Genomic DNA, 18,943 nt, shown 5'->3' on the forward strand with positions numbered 1-18,943 from the left:
GTGACGATAAAATCTCCCCGCTTTGCCTGCGCCGTAGACCGGACCATACCCGGTGCAGAAAAAAATTCCAAACCGGGCTGAACACCGGATTCCACTTCCAGGTCTCATTTGTAGTTTAATTTCGGCGTACTGCTAATAGTTATATTTAATAAAGAACTACACAGAACACACGGAACTAACTGTGAATGCCACCGACGCACTGAACTTAATGCGAATGAAGCGGTAAATGCACGTAAGGATTTAAGACTTGACGAAATGTAATTTAAGACCTACGATGAGTTTTTTTAGGCCTTAAATTGGCAAATTTAAGACTTTTTAAGACTCGCGGGAACCCTGTATATATGGCACAATCTGTAGTTTCCCCAAAATTTAGCTGGTGCAGTTTATATTCAGGTGCGCCTTATAGTCCGGAAATTACGGTATGTTTCGGGGGGGGGGTGGGAAGTGTTTGTGTGTAGTAGGCTACCGTGTTCGTTACCTGTTGCCCGGCGGTTCAGCCATAGCACGCAAGCCTGCAAGTTATCTGGCCAGCCTGGCTTGCTTTAGGCACTGAATTGAACTGAACGCGCGAAGCATTTGGCTAAGAGGGGCAGGTGGGCGGAGGGTTAAAATGCAGCGCTCTGATTGGCCGAAAGCTTTTCACTCCACTTACACACTGTGGCTCAGTGGCAGAATCAACGTCATAGATTGCATAGAAAGTTTAGAAACTGAAACCGGCGAAATGCGAGGTGCAACAAAATGCGTACCAAGAGAGCAGCGAACCGTACAAGCGTACTTAAGGATCAAAATGCGTGCTGAGTACGAAAAATGCGTACATGTTGGCAGGTCTGTGTTGGCGATCTAAAAACCCATCACAAAGACAATATTCATACTATTCACCCCCACACAAAAAGTAATTCGCGCATTGACTACTTCTTAATTAGTAATTCCATTATATCTCAAATTAATAATCCAGAAATCCACCCTATAGTAATCTCAGATCACGCCCCGTCAGCTTTGAATTAATACACCAAACTACCCCCCCACCCTCAAGTAGGTGGCGGTTCAACACATCACTCCTGGCAGACCAAGACTTCAGTAACGCTCTTTCTAGAGAGTGGGCATCCTTCATGGAACTGAACGACTCCCCAGAAACCTGCCCATCACTGCTCTGGGAAACAGCAAAAGCTGTACTCAGGGGGTATATTATCTCATATTCCACACATAAGAAAAAAAGAGAACAAGAAAAACATCAAGAACTGGAACACAAACTTAAACTTCTTCAATCCCAACACTCACAATCACCAAACGAGCAAAACCAGAAAGAAATACAGAACATCACGACACAACTAGAAGACATCATACACCAACAAACTAAATTTCTCATACAAAGAACAAGATTGAATTACTTTGAAAACAATGAAAAAAATGGGAAATTCCTCGCCAATCAACTGAAAAGAAACAAAGAAAAATCAACCATTACAGCAATCAAGGACCCACAGGGAAATTTAACTTATGACGCAAAAACAATCAATAAACATTTTTCCGACTACTATGAGAAGCTCTACCATTCAGACAACACATCCAGCACAGAAGAAATCAACTCTTTTTTTAATAGAATAGACCTTCCCAAGATATCTAAAGATCAAGCCACCACTCTAGACCAACCAATAACTGCAGATGAACTCAGGAAAGCCACATTCTCCATGTCTAGCAATAAATTCCCCGGCCCAGATGGTTACCCAGCTGAATTCTATAAACATTTCTGGCAACTCATATCTCCCCTTTTCATCAGAATGGTCAACAAAATTAAACTATCAGGAACCATACCCACACACATGAACACAGCCCTCATCTCAGTCCTACTTAAACCGTAAAAAGATCCAACACTTATCTCTAGTTACAGACCCATAAGCTTAATCAATTGCGACCTAAAGATAATCAGTAAAGCATTGGCCAACAGATTAGAAACAGTCATATCCACACTCATCCACCCAGACCAAACAGGATTTATAAAAGACGGGCACTCATCCACAAACATGCGCAGACTATTCAATCTCATCAGTTTATCACAAAGAAATCATCTCAACACCATAATTGGATCATTAGATGCAGAAAAAGCATTTTAAAGTCAACTGGATTTTTCTCCTCACCGCCATTAAAATGTTTGGTTTTGGGGAGTCATTCACCCATTGGATTAGAATTCTCTGCAACTCACCTTCAGCATCAGTAATAACAAATAATTATACATCACAGCGCTTCATATTACAATGGGGTACAAGACAAGGATGTCCACTCTCTCCGCTATTATTCGCTATTTTCATTGAACCTCTTGCAGCTGCCATTCGTCAGGCCACAGACATCACAGGAATGCAAACACACTCTTCCCACCACAAAATCAGTTTATATGCAGATGACATCGTATTATATCTAACAGACCCCATAACTTCCCTTCCCAAAGCTATAAATATTATATCGTCATTCTCAAGAATCTCTGACTACTCCATAAACTGGTCAAAATCTAAAATCCTTCCAATCTGTCAGGAAGGCTGGAATGCTGCGACTAGAAAGCTCCCCTTGACAGTAACCGGTAACATCAGGTATCTTGGCATCAACGTTTCCACCAAGCTGTCAGAGTTGTTCTCCCTGAATTTCACACCGCTACTTAAAAGTATAGAAGAAGACCTTGCTCGCTGGAACAGTCTACCCATCTCATTAATAGGAAGAATAGCAGCAGTAAAAATGTCCATTTTACCTAAAATAAACTACCTTTTTGCAATGCTCCCAGTCCAACCCACATCTCAATGGTTTAATGCAATAGACTCTGTCATAAATAAATTCTACTGGAAACACAAAAAAACACGAATCAAACTCTCCACTCTACAGAAACCAAGAGACCATGGAGGACTGGCTGCCCCAAATTTCAAATTATATCACCTATCAAATCATCTACAATATATACCCAAATGATTACAATATCCACAGCTATCACATCAACCCTGGATAGACATAGAACAATACGACTGTCAAGAAATATCAATATCAGATCTCCCCTTTCTTACACAATCAGTCAAAAAACACAACTGTTTCAAAAACCCTTATATAAATGGTAAATGGCCTTGCTTTTATATAGCACTTTTCTACCTATTGGTACTCAAAGCGCTTTACAGTCATAGACACATCTACCCATTCGCTCACACACATTCACACACCAGTGCCACGCACTGGGAGCAACTGGGGGTTCAGTGTCTTGCTCAAGGACACTTCGGCATGTGGCACATTCCGGGGATCGAACCGCTAACCCCTGGTTCGTGGACAACCCGCTCTACCTACTGAGCCACAGCCGCCCCACGATTTGAACATATAGCAGTGACTCTGACAGCTTGGTGGAAATCCAACCAAGCTGTCAGAAATCCAACCAAATTTTAGGACATCCCATATCCCCCAATAAAATCACTCCACTGTGGCCCAATCCGGATTTTCAAATTACAAACAAGCCATTACGTTTTCAATCATGAATGACCGCAGGAATAACACATTTGGAGCATATATTTGATCACAACACACTCATACCCCATGACATACTAAAACAACATTATAACATTGGCAGTAACAGTTTTTTACAATATTCACAACTAAAATGCTGCCTAAAAGAGAAAATTAATATAATAAACAACACTTTGCAAATACCCCCCATTGTTAAATCAAATAAAATTACTATCCACCCAGAAGAAAACATTTTCAAAAATATACAAACACCTAATACACATAGACAATAACCTCCCACCAACCATAAAAGACTGGGAAAGGGACCTTGGAACAACCAACGATATCACAACCTGGATACGCATTTACAATAACACCTTCTCAATGTCACAAAATTCCAAACTACAACTTATCCAATACAAAATTTTGCACAGAGTACACTTCACCCGAAATATATTATACAAAATGGGAATGGTAGAAAATAACATCTTTTTACACTGTACAACAAACACTATAGATGATTACTTTCACGCCATCTGGCTCTGCCCACCAATTCAGAAACTCTGAACAAACGTTATTAATACACTTTCAATAACTATAGGTCGCAGTATTCCAGCCTCCCCAACTATATGTCTGCTAGGAGACCTCTCTGTAGTTGAACCGCCACTGAAGTATGAACAACCAATATTGATCGCTTTAACAGTCGCTAAAAAGACTATCCTCCTAAACTGGAAGGACAGAACAAAAATCACAATATCTCAGTGGCTACTGCTATTATCCGACCACATCGAAACAGAAAAACAAATAGCAATAAAACTCAATCAGACTGACTCATTTTATACATACTGGTCACAACTCCAAAACATGTGCTTAGGGGTCTATAGTGTCCCGGATGTTCCCCAAAACCCCGCCAGCACCCCACATATGAATAACTGAGCCGTTTGTTGTTACTTCTGTTTTTTGTTTGTGTTTTTTTCCTAAACTGTTATTTATTGATTAATTTACCCCCCCCCCCCCCCCCCCCTTTTTTTTTTCTATTTAATAGATAAAGGTTCTGTATAATTCTTATCATGGAAGATATTATTCATCTTATCATAATTAAACAAAACATAATGTAACAGATGTCATTGAATTCTTGTCACCCTCTCCACTCTTTGTTTACTAGTATTGCAATTTATTTATTTATTTACTTATTTATTTTTATTTAGTTTTTTTCTCTTTCTTTCTTTCTTTCTTTATTTACTTTTTTTTATTTTTTATTTTATTCACCCACCCACCCACACAACACAACACGTACAACTAGCACGGTTTATTTTGTTCAATGTTCTACACTGTAAGCACCTTGCTTGTTTTTCTAAATAAAAAAAAACTAAAAAAAACTAAAAAACAGTTTGCAAAAGAGTACCAGTTCACACACATCATGAGCAGCCCGCGTTATCCTCAAGCCAACGGAGAAGCCAAACGTGCTGTTCGGACCATCAAAGCCTTGTGGAAAAAGGACAGTGACCACAGCAGAGCTCTGCTGGCATACAGAGCCACTCCGCTGGAGCATGGGCTCTCGCCAGCTCAGCTGCTTATGGGGAGAAACCTGCGCACCTCCCTACCCCAACCGACGACCAAGCTGGATCCTAAATGGCCGGATCTGCAGGCCTTTCGAAAGAAAGATGAGGAGGGGAGGTGTCAGCAGGCAAAACACTACAACAGCAGACACCGCTCCAGACCCCTCCCAGAACTCACATCTGGACAGAAAGTCTGGATTACCACAGAAGGAACTACTGGGGCAGTCGTCAGGCCTGCCAATACTCCCAGATCATATGTGGTAGAGACTGATGGGGGTCTTATTAGGAGAAACAGAAGTCACCTTCGGCCTACAGGGACTGTTACTAGGTCTGGTCGAGTGGCAAAGCCATCTGATAGAATGGACTTGTGAGCAAATAGAGAAGTTCATGTAAAAGAAACGATAAGTGTTTTGTTAAAGAAAAGTAACAGTTAAGCAGTTAAGGTTAAACAGTACACAGCACAGTTGTGTTCATTTGAAATATTGAGTTACTTTATTTCTCTGTGTTTGAAAAGAGTATGACTTGAGCTAAAAGGAGGAGGTGTAGTAGTAGGACTACTATTCCCATATGGCTCGGTGCCACTGCAATGCATGCTAGTTGTATGTTGTCCCGGGTAGTGGAGTAAAGAGGTTCCGAATGAAGTCCACGGCGTCCAGTGTCCTTTATTATACAATCTAGACTGACAATTTAACTGAATTATTATGCACTTCTATTACTATTTGTTTACTGACTATATTTTATTTCATCCTTGTATTTTCTCCACAACGTTCGACATAGACTACGCCATGGCAGACCATTTAAAACATGCCCCAGGTCGAGCAGGCGGAGGAAGGAGAGGGGTCCAGAGGAGAGGGGTCCAGAGGAGATTGCGATCGCCTACAAAGTGTTTTTCAGCTGTGTTGGTGTTTACAAAGTGTTAACAGTGTAAAACAAACTTTGTTATATCGAGATAACGAATTAATAAGTCGTTATCATGATATAACAAAGATCGTTAACTTCGAGATAACGAATTAATTCATAATGTGTTCGTCTTGACTTCAAACTAATGTGCTGCCACGAATGGCTTCTGTAGCGCCACTGGCTGTAGCCATTGATTGTATACGACTGTAGCCTACCGGTAAGTTACACTTTGTTAGTTGACTGGGATTGTTTAGGGGCTACCGGTTAGCAACGGAAGCCGTTCGTGGCAGCGCATTAGTTTGAAGTAACCGGTAGCCCCTAAACAAACCCAGTCAACTAACAAAGTGTAACTGTAGGCAACGGCTTCCGTAGTCTTGACAGGAGTGGGCTGTTGTTTGTGCAGAAGGAGCGTATCCGTTAAGTTTTATTTGACCGAGGAAAGTTTTGTTTCTTTAACACATATGTAGGTTTTTATTAGGGTTAAAACTCATAAATCATTACTTAGGCCTTAACTTGGTTCTGAGAAAGTTTTCGCTAAATATACCTTTCTCTCAAATGTATTTATTAGTTTTTTGTTTGCAAATTACAGCAAATAAAACAGTAGGTCGCTATTACATGCAACAAAGCAAACTTTTTCTCCCTATTCTCCCTCCCTTCCCCTCTTCCCCTCAAAAAAGTATAAGAAAGAGGTATTAAAACAATAAAAGTAAAATAAAAATAGAGCAAATAAATAATAAATAAAATAAATAAATAAAATAATAACAATAAATAAAAACAATAAAAAAATATAAATACAAATTAAATATATACAAAACGTATATACATGCCCGCATGGACACAGATACACATACATATACATATATGCATACCCTAACTTTGATTAACTAAATAGATAAATATTGGAAACAGTTGAAACACTGATGCATTTCAAGGGCGTTTCTCAGGACATTATGTCGCACCACATGGACATTCTACTCTCTCAGAGCCTCCTGCTGTAGCATGTTACCAACATTGGCATCCTGTCTTAAAAAACATATAAAAGGTCTCCAGAAAAAATCATGTTGCTTCTGTCTAATAATGTATGTTATCTTTTCCATTGACATGTTTGATGCCATCTCTTTGATCCACCTGCCAATTCTTGGTCCATCAACATTTTTCCAGTTAAGGGAAATGATATGTTTGGCTTGTAATATACACATATCTACAAATCTAGATTCTTTACTTTGTAGTTGTGGGATAGTTGGATATATACCCAGAAGAAAAAGCTTGGGGTCCAGCGGTAACTTCCTAGCTAATACTTGATCAATCATATTAATAATATCTTGCCAGAAGGATTTCACCTTGACACATTCCCATACGCAGTGGTACAACGTTCCTCTTGCTTCATTGCATTTAATACATGTATCAGGGATGTTATCATTAAACTTGTGCAATTTGACTGGGGTTATGTATGTACGCATCAGCCATTTATACTGAATAAGTTTCAAGTTGCTGTTAATTGTTTGTTTCTGAGCTTTCATACATGCCCCTTTCCAGTTTTCCAGTGATATTTCATCCCCTATATCTTCGTTCCACTGTCTCAACTTATGATTTAAAGATTCGTCAGACGCGGATATGAGCAAATCATACAGCGATGAAATTAAACCCTTACCATAACAATGTCCTGTAATTGCTGTCTCTAATGAGGAAATAATAGGTATGTCCAATGAATAATGTTGAGATGACGATATAAAATTCCTAATTTGAAGGTACTTAAAGAAATGCGTTTTTGGGATGTTATATTTGGTTGATATTCCTGAAAAGGACATAAATACGTTATCTTTTCTGTACATATCTTGCACATTCCTTAGTCCCTTTTCAGCCCATGTTCGAAATCCTGGATCACTACTCCCTGGTTTGAAAGAGACATTACTCCAAATAAGACTAAAACGTGACCAAGACGGATTGATGTTCAAAAATTTACAAGTATCGAACCAGATGTCAATCATATTTAGTACAATAGGGTTGTTTGTATTTTTTCTCAAACTTTTCCGGTCCGCTGAATACATAAACAAGTTAAGTGGTAAGCTAGGCCTCACCGAGTAGGATTCCAAGTCCTTCCAGGCAGGGTTTTTTTCAGAAGAGAAGTAGAACACGATGGACCGCAGTTGAGTTGCCCAGTAGTACCACTTGATGTTTGGGCACTGAAGGCCTCCTCGGTCATATGGAAGATATATTAAGGATAAGCGTAATCTTGGACGTTTATTTTGCCAAATAAAGTTGGTAAACAATTTTCTAGTTCTAGTAAACAAAGAAGAGGGAGGGGATAGGGGGATATTTTGGAATAAATAAATGTATTTAGGCAGGATGTTCATTTTCAGAATATTTATCCTTCCAATCATTGATATTGGTAACGATGTCCAGTGTTCTAGAGGTGAGGTCGTAGTTTCCTGCAGTGAGTCATAGTTTATTTGAGAAATCTTGTTCACCTCAGGGAAAATTTTAATACCCAAATATGTAAAATTATCTCTAGAGTTAAAAGGAGAGACATTAAGACTGTCATTTATCCTATCTGATTCATTAAGTAACATTATAGAAGATTTTGAGTAATTAACTTTGTATCCAGATATTTTTCCAAAGGTTTCAATAAGATCTGTGAGTGCTGGGATGGAACTATTTAATTTTTTCAGGAACAAAATTACGTCGTAGGCAAAAAGGGCTATTTTATGTTCCAGCTGACCCTCCCAAATTCCATAAATATCTGTTTATGTCCTAATTGCTATTGCAAGTGGTTCTATTGCAAGAATAAACAGTAATGGGGATAGAGCGCTTCCTTGTGGGCAACTTCTAGAGATATTAAAAGGTTTAGAGACCACATTATTGGTTAAGACTTCTGCAGTAAGTCCTGTACAAAGCAATCTGACCCATTTACAAAATCTATTTCCAAAGCCAAAGCGGGTAAGAACTTCGAACAGATAAGGCCATTCGACGCGGTCGAAGGCCTTCTCCGCATCAAGTGACAGCAAGGCTGTGTCTTTCATCGCTCCTTGACTGTGTAAGATATTCAGTACTCGCCTGACATTGTGAAACCCTTGTCTACCTTGGATGAATCCATTTTGATCCCCTCCTACTAGTTGAGGAAGCTGGCTTTCTAATCTTCTTGCAAGAATTTTGCATAATGTTTTTATATCTGAATTTAGGAGGCTAATTGGCTACATATTTTCACATTTTGTATTTGATTTTCCGGGTTTTGGAAGCAGTGTAATTAAGGCAACCCTCATGGATGCAGGAAGGAGACCGTTCCTGAAGGATTCCTGAAACATCTCCAATAAGGGTGTCAGTAACTTGGACTGAAATTTTTTATATAGATCTATGGGAATTCCATCAAGGCCTGCCGCTTTTCCAGCCTGCATAGATCCCATCGCATCTGCTATTTCCTGTTTTGTTATTTCTTCATCTAATGTCTTGCTCTCCTCTTCAGAAAGTTTGTGGATATTGAGGTCATTTAAAAATTGTGTCTGCTCAACCAGAATGGGAGAGAAAGTCTCACTAATTTCTTCAGGGTTCACAACAGTTTTCCCATTTGGAGCTTCTATATAATTAATTGACCTTTCTGTTTGTTGTTGTTTAATACACCATGCTAATATCTTCCCAGATTTTTCCCCTTGTTCATAGTATTATTGTTTGAGTTTCAATAGGTTAGATGCAGTTTTATGAGCTGATAATTCATTATACTGAGATCTGAGAGTAACAAGTTCTGTATGCTTATCTGGTGAGCTATATTTATTTTGATAGAGATCAGTTTCGAGTTTTTTATTTTTTCCTTCTAGCGTCCTCATTTCAAGTTGTGCTCTCTTTTTTTTTGAACTAGTGAAACAAATAATTTGACCCCTAATGAAGGCCTTAAATGCCTCCCACCTTATACTAGCCAGTCAGAAGTGTTACATTCAAAATACAAGTCAATTTGTTTATCTAAGAAATCCAAGCGCCATCTTGGGGGGTCTCTTACCAACTTATCATCTTCATATATTAGGGATATTGCTGCATGGTCAGATAAAACTATGCTACCATATTGGCACTCTTTAATTTTGGAAACAAATAATGCTGAAACTAGGAAATAATCTATACGCGAATGAGTTTTATAAGTACTAGAATAACAGGAGTATTCCACTGCATCTGGTTTTCTGAATCTCCATATATCCAATAAATTCAACTCTTTCATAAAATGGTGTATTGTCTTCCTCGACCTGGTATGAGTGTTATCAAAACCTGAGGATCTATCTCTTGACGGATCCAGTGTGCCGTTGAAGTCACCAGCTATTACATAGTGTCCGGAAAGATTTGAAATTATTAGGAATAAATTATTAAAGAATTTTGGGTCATCCTCATTTGGACCGTAAACATTAATCAGATTTATATTTTCAGATAATAAAGTACCTTGGACCATGATATATCTGCCCGCAGGATCCCCTATAACATTATGGATTTGGAAGGGGACTGACTTATGAATCAATACCATGACTCCTCTAGCATGAGTAGTATAAGAGGCAGAAAACACCTGACCCTGCCACCTTCTTATTTTATAAATATCCCCACTCAGCAGATGGGTTTTTTGTAAGAAAACTATTTTTGATTGTAAAAATTTTATCCTGGTCATCACTTGCTTTATCTCTGCAATTTTATTCAAACCTCTACAGTTCCATGAGGTGAATTTTACCTTAAAATTATCAGACATGAATTATTTGGTTTGCATTGAGTGCATTGGAGAAAAAAAAATATCCCCAAAAGAAGCATGGTAAGAAAAAACAAAACAAACAAAACAAACAAAAACAAACAATAGAACATAAACCAGAGAAAAATAGAGACCACCTCCCCCATCCCCTTGCAGGTACCATGTTTTCATGGAAACACCTCCTCTCCTATCCTTTAACAACCGCTTATGAAAGTTTGGTCTGCACATGTGACCACCTACCTCTCTCTAACTTATTCTTTTTTAACTCTAACTGCTTATATACAACACTAACCACTGAACTATAATTCTTATTAATGAATAATGCAGAGTTTCCCACCTGAACACAAGATTGTATTAACCTAACTGACAAAACATAAACATCGGAGAAAGTCACATACCTATCAGTGATGATGGGGAAGTTTCTCAAGTAACCAAATACTCAGCTGCTACCAGTGTTGTAATGTAACGGAGTACAAATACTTCGTTACTGTACTTAAGTAGAAATTTCACGTATCTGTACTTTACTTCGCTATTTAAATTTATGTCAACTTTCACTTTTACTCCACTACATTTCCTAGATAAAATGTATACTTTTACTCCGTTATATTTCCACTAAGCATCTTCGTTACTCGTTACTAAAAAATAAAATTAGAAGAAATGTTGGCGAATCACTGCTCCTAGATTGTGTGAGAGTGGGGCGCAGGTGTGACGTAAATGAGGGGCGACTTTGTTGTTGTCGCTACAATACAATTGTATTAAGCAAGTTCCTCACGCCGCGCGCTATATTTTACCGCTTGTTTGAGGAGGAGGACGCACAACTGAAACCGCCATGGAAGCACGAGCACAGTCTACTGGAGGACCTCCCGTTATGGTAGACCACCCCGACGATAGTGGTGAACTCGATGAACTCGGTGAACAGGGTAGTGGTGAAGATAACGTCATACACCCATGGCCGTATTTGCAAGACATGTTTCTGTACATTGGAATGAAAGATTCTTCCTACCGGATGAAGTGCCTCTTATGCCTACCGAAAGTCACTGAAATTTTGGCATTCAAAAACTCCCCGTCCAACCTGAAGAAGCACGTCGAGGTAGGTTAAAGTAATATTTATTCAGTAAAGCCACAATGTCAATGTGATTCAACATTAGTTATCATAAGCCGTATCAGATATATGGCTAACGTGATGGCCAGGCTAACGTCTGCTTGTTAACGTTGCTAATTAGCTGATTGGCGCACAAATGTCAAGTAGGCCCTGCAGTACAGGCTACAAAACACAAACAACAGCAGGTTGTACCAGTTAATACTGTTATTGCCTAGGTGTTGCAAAGGTGGCAGTCTGAGTGTTTATAATTCTATGTTTTTGAAACGAGATAATTTGGTGATATTTAAGTTTTCAAAAATAGAGTCAGTGATGAAAATTAGAACTAGTTTCTAGTAATTTGCTACCTTGGATTAAAAGGGTCTGGATTTTCCAGGCTAGTAATTTGCATCACAGATGGAAATATAGTTTCATTAACTTACTTGCAGTTAGATAATGTTTAACAGTCAAATGACAATTATTTGTGTTGTGTGACTTAAATCTTGTAGCTAAAGTTGCTCATTAAATGTCTCTCCCTCTGAAACAGAGAAAGCATGTACCTCACCTCAAAAAGTATGAAGAGCTTACATCAACAAAGAGAAAAAGGACTCATGAGACTCCGACCACCACCTCCAGCATCAAGCAGACCACATTGGTGAACACCAGGACTGTGTCTCAGAGGTCCATTGACAAAGCTATAGTGACTTATGTGGTCCAAGGACTCCGGCCATTCCATGTTGTTGAAGAACAAGCATTTCAAGATTTTGTGAAGGAACTGCAGCCTAATGCAAAAATTATTTCACGGCTGACTCTGTGCTCCATGATTGATGATGCCTACAGGGGAATGAAGAGGGCTGTGACCGAGGCCATGAGGGGAGTTGACCATATCGCCACCACCACCGACTGCTGGTCTGTCAGAAGGCGGAGCTTCATTGGTGTTACTGCCCATTGGATTGACCCCGACAGTCTCAAAAGATGCTCAGCAGCCCTAGCCTGTAAACAGCTGAGAGGTTCGCACACATTTGATGTGTTGGCAAGTGCCCTGAATGAGATTCACTCTGAGTTTGAGATTCGGGGAAAGACTGTGCGAACAACAACAGACAATGCCTCTAACTTCATAAAAGCGTTCAACATTTTTGGTGAAGATGAGAACAATAATGCCATTGGAAGTGATGATGATCATGGCAGTGCATCTCAACCAGGAGAGGAAGAAGAAGATCAAGAAGGGGATGAAGAAGTGGAGTCTCTTGATGTGTCAGCACTTCTGACTGAAGATGATGGCTTAGAGTTCGAGCTCCCAAAGCACCAGCGCTGTGCTTGTCACTTACTCAACCTAATAGCTACTGTTGATGCCATGAAAGCAACATCCAGTGAGGCGTACAAGAAAGTGTATCGTTCAACATTTGGCAAGTGTAGTGCACTTTGGAACAAATGTGGAAAATCCACCCTTGCAGCCGAAACTGTTGAAAATGCTTGTTCCCTCCAGCTGCTGCGCCCGAATTCCACCAGGTGGAACTCCCTATTCCTGGCAGTGGAAAGACTGCTGAGAATAATTAAAGAAAAGGGAGAGGGGGCCATCAGAGTCATCTGCACTGACTTAAAGCTTCCAATGTAAGTAGGAATTGTTTTTTTTTATTTAGTTTTATTTCATCATAATCGAACATCTGGAATGTCTTCCTTTGTCCCATTCTTTTATGGACACTAATAACTTTACATTACATTGTATCCCAACTTCCACTTATTATTGGTCAATTTTACTGAATTACTCTTCCAGCAGTTATTTTGATGAATTCAGTGAAATGGTTACAGTGTTATAAAAACAATGTTGTTGTGTTTTGTTTTCAACAGGTTTAATCCAGCTGAACTCGCCTTTCTCGCAGAGTATGCCACTGTCATGACCCCTGTCGCCCAGGCTACCAACATCTTGCAAGCAGAAGCAAATGCCATGATGGGATGGCTACTTCCAACCATCAACCTGCTCAATGTCAAACTTGACAGAGTCAAGTTGTCACTGAAGTTCTGCAAGCCTCTAGTGGATGCTCTACAGGTAACTTTTATTATTGTATTTATTTTCTATTGTCTTAACTCTTCAATTATTAATTAAATATATGTAAGTTTCTTTGGCACTTTGTCTCAATGCTTACATGTTTTATGTAAAGTACATTTTGAATTGCCTTGTTGCTGAAATGTGCTATAAATAACCTGTCTTGCAGGTGGGAATCATGAACCGTTTTGGCCACATGTTTGGAGAACCAGAGTTGATCGCTGCTGCGATTCTGCATCCGAAATTCCGAACGATGTGGACAAAGGATGAAGCCACAATCAAAACGGGTAAGATACCATGGGGATAGTGAAAAAGTAGGTGTATATATTTTCACAATTTGTCATACTGGCAATTCACAAATCAAGATTCTGATTGCTGCACAACAAATTTACCCTCGGTACTAAAGAAACCTTGAATTATAGGTGCATGGATAGTACATGGCTCTAAAATAACAAACCTTAAATTAAAAGTTTGTGTTGGGGTCATGACAGATTAGACAGTTGCATTAGTTGTATAATTTATATTTTCATCCACACTATTTCAGGAACTGACTACATCAGGCAGCATCTGGAAGAGCCCTCACTGCAGATAGGCGATGTCAGCAGGTCCTCTTCATCTGATGAAGATGACTTTTTCTCTGCCATGCAGTCGTCTCAAATGCAAGAAGGTGCCAAACAGCTGGATGGGTACTTGGCCTGTTCAGCTGATCACATGGACTTGCTGAAGTCCTTCCCAGCAGTGTGCAAGCTTTCTGTGAAGCTGAACACTCCGCTACCTGCCTCAGCAGCCTGTGAAAGGCTATTTAGCATCGCAGGACTTGTCTTCAGTCCAAGAAGAGTAAGACTGAATTCTCGCAACTTTGAAAACCAGCTTCTTTTGAAGATGAACAGACACCTTTTCAGTTTCAACTAATGACTGGCGTATTAGTAGCTGCTGGACATAGGTGGCCTGTGTGTGTGTGTGTGTGAGATGGTGACCTGGGGAGTAAGCCCTACAAATGCTCATACCACATGACCAAAATGTTCTCCCTACCAGCAGTACCAGCAGGTCTTTTTTTTTTTTTTTTTTTTTAAAGAAATAAGCTATTTATTTTTCATTTTTACCTGAAGTTTATACAGAAGTGAAATTTCTGTTTCTGTTTTTTTTTCTTTGATGTCAGCTCTAAAAATATGCTGTTTTTCTTTGAACTTCAGAGAATTGTGCCTGAAAAGTCCTGAATATGCTTTATGCTTTAGTATAAGAAAGCCACAATAAAGTTCACAATAAAAGTTCTAACCGCTTGCTTTTTTTTTAAAAAAAAAAATACTTTTTACTTTTACTTCAAATACTTAAGTACATTAAATATCAGAAAATTACTTTTGATACTTAAGTACAGTATATATCAGATACTTTAAGACTTTTACTTAAGTAATATTCTAAAAGGTAACTTTCACTTCTACCAAAGTCTTTTTCTATTACGATACTTGTACTTTTACTCAAGTATTGCTTTGTAGTACTTTATACAACACTGGCTGCTACTGGTCACCTAGGGTTCATGATGTGGTGAGCAATCCTCTCATTAGTCCACACATTTGGATGATTAAACATCACAGTGATTAGTCACTACTTACAGTCCGTTTTAAATCCAATCCTTAATGATAAGGATAGACAAAAAATATCAGCCATACAAAATGAAATAAACATAGACCCCATCCTCTGGTCCATTTGAAACCCTTAAAGAGATTGGAGAAAGTTGTCCGCTTCAGCCGGAGTTTGGAAAAGGTGAGATCTGTCATTATGCGTCACAAGCAGCCGCGCTGGGAAGATGATCTTGTGTTTATTGATCCCCTTATCACGCAGCTTCTTTCGCACCTCATCATAGCTGCGCTGCATTCTGTGCGCTAAATATACCTTTATAATAATATACCTTTATCGTTAATCTGGAAGCTACTGAAGCCGTTAGTGGCAGCGCATTAGTTTGAAGTCAAGACGAACACATTATGAATTAATTCGTTATCTTGACAAAACAAACTTTGTTATATTGTGATAACGACTTATTAATTCGTTATCTCGATATAACAAAGTTTGTTTTCTCGAGATAACGAATTAATAAGTCGTTATAACGGTGCATAAAAAAAAATCCATGGCCGTTCTCGGCTTCCGTATATTGGTAAGATAAAAACATTAAACTTTGTCTACCGTTAACGTTTTTTTCCAAGTATACCTGACTGGCCTTGACTCTGGCCGTAATTTCAGCACTCCCGCTTGATATCTTAGAAATGCTAACGTTAAGCTAGCGCTAACGTTAGCATTCTTCATTCAAACTATAAAGTTAACTTACGTTAGCCGTCCTCTGGTCGTGGGTGGGTTATGTTATCACAGTTCGCTAGCTAACTAAGAAATTCAAGCAATCATTTGTAAATGTAATGTTATTTTGTGGCGGCATTGATGGTAGTTACCACGTTTAAGTTAGTTAACGTTACAGCTAATGTTATGTTTGTGACTTAAAATGTGTTTGCTCTGCTTAGTGTTTTTAATTGTTAACAGTGGAGCGAAGAGCCTAGCAAATGTTTATTTGCCGACATTACTGTCTTAAAGTGCTCTGTGTTAAAGCTATTGAAGATAGTACCAACCATGACATACTAGCTTGTGAGGAAGGGGGTTAACGCTCCAAAGTTTTTTGTTGTTGTTGTTGCGTTTTTGACACTTGACATGTGGTAATGTTAGTTAATCCCCAGGTTCAAGCTGCAAACTTGACTGATGGTTATTTCTACTGTCAATAGCATAAGGGCATCTGTGATCTTTTATTCACCCTCCTAATTATCTTGTGTTCAGTATTTATCAGTGTTGGGATCTGAACCTGGTGGTGAGCTATGGCAGCTCACCATGCATAATCAAGTTAACCACATGTTTTGTCTTTGTCTTGGAGACAAAGGGAAGCCCTGGAAACTCTAGGTCCCACAATCCTCCAGGTGTGAAAAACTGACCAAGCAGTTCACTGGCTGACAGTGGCATGTGACCTATGAGGTCATCAGGTCATATAAAATGCACCGTTTGGCCTTTGTTCTCTCTCTTATTCTCTTATCCTCTTACCCTCTACAACTCCACACCTCCACGTGGAGACCCCCAGCCGCTCGGCTGCAGCTGGGTGCCAGGCCTGTTCTCCTTACAGCAGCGAAGCGAGATCCTGCTGAGGAATCTACATCAGGTCTTTTAGCCAACAAACAGAAGGTTTGCAGGCTAAACTCCCAAACCACAGGAGCCACACGGCTAGTTAGCACCGAGCTGCTAACAAGCCACTTCAAAGGACTTCAAGGAGCGGCCAGTTTCCCTCCAACGTCTGCCATCAGGAACACACAGCAAGGATACAACTTTTCCCAGTTTGGTCTTCCATCAGGAACTGCCAGCTAAAGGAGCAACACACCAGAAATGGACTTTCCACCAACTGGTAGTATGACCTGGGCCTAGTTAAGCTAAGCAAAGCATAGAACTTAAACTTTGATTGAATGTGATATTTGTGTTTTGTGGAGATCAAGGTGATCTCCAGGGGTGGTCGGAGGCGGAAAAATGGACAGAGACGAAAAATACTTCCACTCCAACCGTAGTTTTTATTTAGGCAGTTGATAACGTGGTACAGGAGGCGGTTTCGAGTGCCTACAAAAAGTATGGAGCTTGCAACAGCTAACCGGCACGGACATACATTCACCTGCATCAAGCTAGAAACGCAGTCTCCGCTGCAGAGGAAGTGACGTCATCCTACATACAGGAAGCGATCGTTACATATCCCCCCCCTCCAAAGCAAGGCCTGTCCTCAGGCCTGACAAGATCAAGAGGAAAGTTGCCAAAAGGAATAACAATAAAAATTATGTGCAGAAACACAAAACATACAACAGCACAAACAAACCCCATTACCCTATACAGCACTCTGCCAGCATACATACAGTTGAAAGTAGATTTTAAATTTTTTTCGTAAAAAAAAACATAAAGTACACCAAGGCACCAAAGGTTCCAATGAGGCAGAGAACAAAATAAAACTTGTACAAACAAATAACCACACTGCCCCAGCCCCTTTTACTTCTGGGAAAAAACAACAAAGAAAGCAAAACAAAAAAAACTTGGTAGTTAACCGCAGATCATGTGGTCAGAAAGTATGCGAATAACAGGACCACCGTAACAGGGCGTAATATAAAAGGGCAGTAAACAAATCATAAAGTACACCTCTGGACGGAATGAGGACGAGTCCAATGAGTCTTAGCCTAATGTGTAGGCACCCTAGGTGTGCGTCTAGGCCTGAGTGAATATGTGTGAGTGTGAGCCACTGACGGCTGAGGGTGTGACGGCAATGAAGGGCTGTGTGCTCCGCAAGCTGTCGCAGTGTGTGGGGCGCCACCAGCCGCAGGTGGTTCACCCTTTACATCACCCCCACCAAACAGGACGTCAAAGCCGTACTCCGGCTCCTCCTCCCCTTCAGGCAGACCTATTGCCGACTCCACACAGCTGGACTCTGCTGCTGGAGAAACATTGGCCTGTGAAACCTGTGCGTCCTGCCCCCAAGTGTGGAAGGGCAAAAGGTTGGACACGTGGTGAACTCCAGCATAGGAGTTGTCTGCCACACTGGACAGTTTGAAGTTCAAGTCTGACATGACCTGGTCCACCCTGTAAGGGCCCTTGTACAAGGGAGCCAGCTTGGCTGTAAACCCAGCTGATGCGTCCGACCGAGGGCGAGTCCTCAGCCGCACCAGGTCTCCAGTTTTGAAAGAGACAGATCTCCTTTTTTTGTCATACTGACTTTTCTGCAAATCTCGACTGGTCGAGAGACACTGACGCGCGTGATCATACGCATCTTGCAAAGCTGCAGACAGCTCAGATTTGTAGGTCTCGAGGGACTCTGGAGCTGGTTCAACATCAGGCTGCATTGTCAAGTCTAGCGGAGTGCTGAGGTCCCTGCCATACAGGAGAAAGGCAGGTGAGTCACCCGTGCTCTGATGAGGAGCGGTTCTCAGCGCAAAACTGATAAGACCAAGGTGACGGTCCCAGTCTCTGTGTTTAGATCCAACATATGATCTGATGGCAGTTTTCATCGTTCGATTCACCCTCTCAGTTTGGTTGGATTGAGGGTGATAGGCCGTGGTCAGCCTGTGGGCAGTCCCCATTGCCTTCACAACCAAATCAAAGACGTCGCTGACAAACTGGACGCCCCTGTCAGA

The sequence above is a fragment of the Chelon labrosus genome (genome assembly GCF_963514085.1).
Source record: "Chelon labrosus genome assembly, chromosome: 1".
Lineage (NCBI taxonomy): Eukaryota > Metazoa > Chordata > Actinopteri > Mugiliformes > Mugilidae > Chelon > Chelon labrosus.